We start from the raw sequence: 3,540 nt of genomic DNA on the forward strand, positions 1-3,540 counted from the left end.
TGAAGAAGGGTTAATACCCAAAACGCTGACTACTCCACATTCTTAGGCTGTATTCTCCCAACCTCCTGCTTGCAACTTCGGGTTGCAATATGTAGTGGCTCAGTGGTTACCACTGCAGCCTCACTGCGCACGGGACCCAGGTTTGATTCCAGCCTTGGATAGCTGTCTGTGAGGAGTTTGCACAATCTCCCAGTGTCTGCATGGGTTTTCTCTGGGCGATCCTGTCTTCTTACATAAACCAAAGATGTGCAGGTCATGTTGATTGGCCATGCTTAATTGCCCATAGAGTTAGGTACATTAGTTAGAGGGAAATGGGTGTGGATGGGTTACTCTTCGGAGGGTTTGTGTGGACTTGTTGGGACAAATGGCCTATTTCCTGTAGCTAATCTCATCTGCACTACTTTTGTCTCTAACGAATGGCAGAGTAGACTCGACGGGCCCAATGGCCTAACTTCTGCTCCGATGGTCTTGCGGTCTGAGGTTTATTTGGATCATTTCATTGGCAATGTGCAGTCCCTGGCTCAATGAGCAGCAGTGCCCCCGCTGGTGCTTCCGCAAGTTGCAAGCAAACATGAACCTCTTCCCACACTCGGGCCAGCTTAAGGGCCTCCCACTGCTGAAGGACACACAGGTGTTTCAGCAGGGTGGAGGAAATGCTGAAGGCCTTCCCGCACTCAGGTCAGCAGAATGGCCTCCCCCCTCCCCCCCCCTGCCCCCGTGTGGACCAGCTGGTGCTTCCGCAGTGTGGAGGAGCGGATAAAGCCCTTCCCACACTCGGGGCAGGAGAACGGCTTCTCCCCGGTGTGGACGGACTGGTGCCTCAGCAGGGCTGAGGAATTGCTGAAGGACTTCCTGCACTTAGGGCAACTGAACGACCACTCCCCCATGTGGACTCACCAATGGGCCAGCAGGTCGGAGGAAAGAGCAAAGCCCTTCCTGCACTCGGGGCAGAAGAACGGCCTCTCCTCAGTGTGGACCCATTGGTGTCTCAGCAGGTGGGAAGAACTGCTGAAGGCCATCTCGCACTTGGGGCAGGAGAACAGCCTTCCCCGGTGTGGACCAACTGGTGCGGCAGCAGGCAGAGGAATCACTGAAGGCCTTCCCACACTCAGGGCAGCAGAAGGGCCTCTTCCCCTCTGTGGACCCACTGGTGCTTCAGAACCCTTTCAAATTTCACAGTATCCTTCTGATAGGAGACCAGAATTGCACACAATATTCCAAAACTGGTCTAACCAATGTCCTGTACAGCCACAACATAACTTCCCAACTCCAATACTCAGTCAGAGGATTGCGAAAGCTTTCAAAACCCGCAAAAAACAAACAGGAAAGAATGGAGGGCCAAACGAATTTTTGACAGTCAGCTTGGAAGCATCACTGAGAAATCGGCGGACTGGGTTTATTGGGTACCCGTTCTCCTTAAATACACTATATACGTATTCCTCTTCTGCTCTTCGTAGTTTCTCTGTGCTGCAGTGTGTAGTGGCTCGTTGAAATAATGTCCTGATGCAGCAACGTTTGTGGGTGTTGGGATGATTGTTTCTGTGGTTAATTATTTGGTTTGTGTGTGTTGTTTTTCTGTGGACGCTAGTTTGAAGTTCCCCATTGACTGTTCGCTCTACTCTGACATCTAAGAATGGTACTATGTTGTTGTTCTCCTCTTCAAACCAGGAGCCCCCCTCAGGCCCAAAGTCTCACCATTTGGAACACCAATATGCAGACTAGTCAAAGGCCTCCACTGAAAACACGAAGTCGAAGATTCTTGCCACTCCATTTACTCCATCCAAGAATTCCTGAACACCAAATACACTAAGATAGAAGAGGATGGAATAATGCTGTCCTTTGACACAACAGCCCTGTTCACATCCATTAACATCAACTTGGCCAAAGAAAACTGAAGACACTACTCGAAGAACCAGAGACACAAACACAGCACCAACTTCATCAGCAAAGATAGCACTGTCAACCTCGTAGAACTGTGTCTTACCATCCACTTCGTATTCAGCAACAAGCCCTCCAAACAAATCAACGAAATACCCATGAAACCACCAGTATCAGGATTCCTCGCAGAAGCAATAATGCAGAGACTCGAACAAACAGCCCTTCCAACGATCCACCCAAACTTTGGGTCCACTACAGTGATGACACTTTTGTCATCAAAAAATGAAACAAATTAGAGGAAACCTACAACACCATCAACAATATCCTCGCTGACATAAAATTCACAAAATAGGAGAACAACAACAAAGTACCATTTCTAGATGTCACAGTCGAGCAAACAGTCAATGGTAAATTCAAAACAGCCTCTACAGGAAAACAACGCACACGAACCAAGTACTTAACTACAGAAGCAATCATCCCTCCACATGCAAACAAATCTGAATCAGGACACTATTTCAACGAGCCACGACACACTGCTGCACCCAGGAACGACGATAAATAATTACACAGCGCATTTAAGAAGAATGGGTAGCCTGCACCCGTGAAAATGGTTTCCCTGACCGGGAATCGAACCCGGGCCGCGGCGGTGAGAGCGCCAAATCCTAACCACTAGACCACCAGGGAGCTGTGGATTCCGCTTGTCAGCTTTCCTAAAAATTACTTTCCTGCCCCGAAATGGAACCTGGGCCGCGGTCGTCAGCAAGCTTTCACCTGTGCATCCAACAATGTCATTTCTTGTATTCATTGCTCCTGATGCGGTCTCCTCTACATTGGGGAGGCTGGAGACTCCTCGCAGAGTCCAGTCACGGCGCTTGAGGGGATATTTCCAGGACAACCGCAACAATCAACCCCATCGCCCTCTGGCCCAACATTTCAACACCCCCTCCCACTCTGCCGAGGACATGCAAGTCCTGGGCCTCCTCCATCGCCGCTCCCTCCCCACCCGATGCCTGGAGGAAGAACGCCCCATCTTCCGCCTCGGATAAATTCAAACCCAGAACATTAATGTAGACTTCACCAGTTTCCTCATTTCCCCTCCCCACACCTTACTTCAGTTCCAAACTTCCAGCACAGCGCTATCCTCATGACCTGTCCTACCTGCCAATCTCCCTTCCCACCTATCCGCCCCACCCTCCCCTCTGACTTTTCACCTCCATCCCCACCCCCATTCACCTATTGTACTCTTTGCTACCTTCAGCCCAGCACACCCCCACCCCCCAATTTATCTCTCCGCCCTGGAGGCGTCCTGCTTCCATTCCTGATGAAGGGCTTTTGCCCGAAAAGTCGATTTTCCTGCTCCTCGGAAGCTGTCTGACCTGCTGTGCTTTTCCAGCACCACTCTGATCTAAACTCTGGTTTCCAGCATCTGCAATCCGCACTTTTGCCTCCCCAATAAACCCAGTGTGTCGATTTCACATCAACAAACTGACACAAGCAGACTCAACGTGTGCAGAAACCCTAGTCACATTACTTTACATAAAAGACATCTGTGAAATGATGTCCAGACAACCCAACGCTCTCAGCAACATGGTAGCCCACAAACCTACCAACACACTTAAACAGCGGCTAATGAACCTGGGATACCCTACACAAACAACCCGC

The 3,540-nt window shown here is 50.1% G+C and overlaps 1 non-coding gene across 1 annotated transcript; it reads right to left on the bottom strand.

Annotated features, from left to right (window-relative positions):
• Positions 1-2,490: 2,490 nt before the first annotated feature.
• trnae-cuc (transfer RNA glutamic acid (anticodon CUC)) lies at positions 2,491-2,562 on the bottom strand. Its single transcript has one exon. It is a non-coding gene; the product is annotated as a tRNA-Glu (tRNA).
• Positions 2,563-3,540: the final 978 nt, after the last annotated feature.

The sequence above is a fragment of the Chiloscyllium plagiosum genome, unplaced genomic scaffold (genome assembly GCF_037043375.1).
Source record: "Chiloscyllium plagiosum isolate Xiang-an unplaced genomic scaffold, Cpla_swu_hap1 HiC_scaffold_27, whole genome shotgun sequence".
NCBI lineage: Eukaryota > Metazoa > Chordata > Chondrichthyes > Orectolobiformes > Hemiscylliidae > Chiloscyllium > Chiloscyllium plagiosum.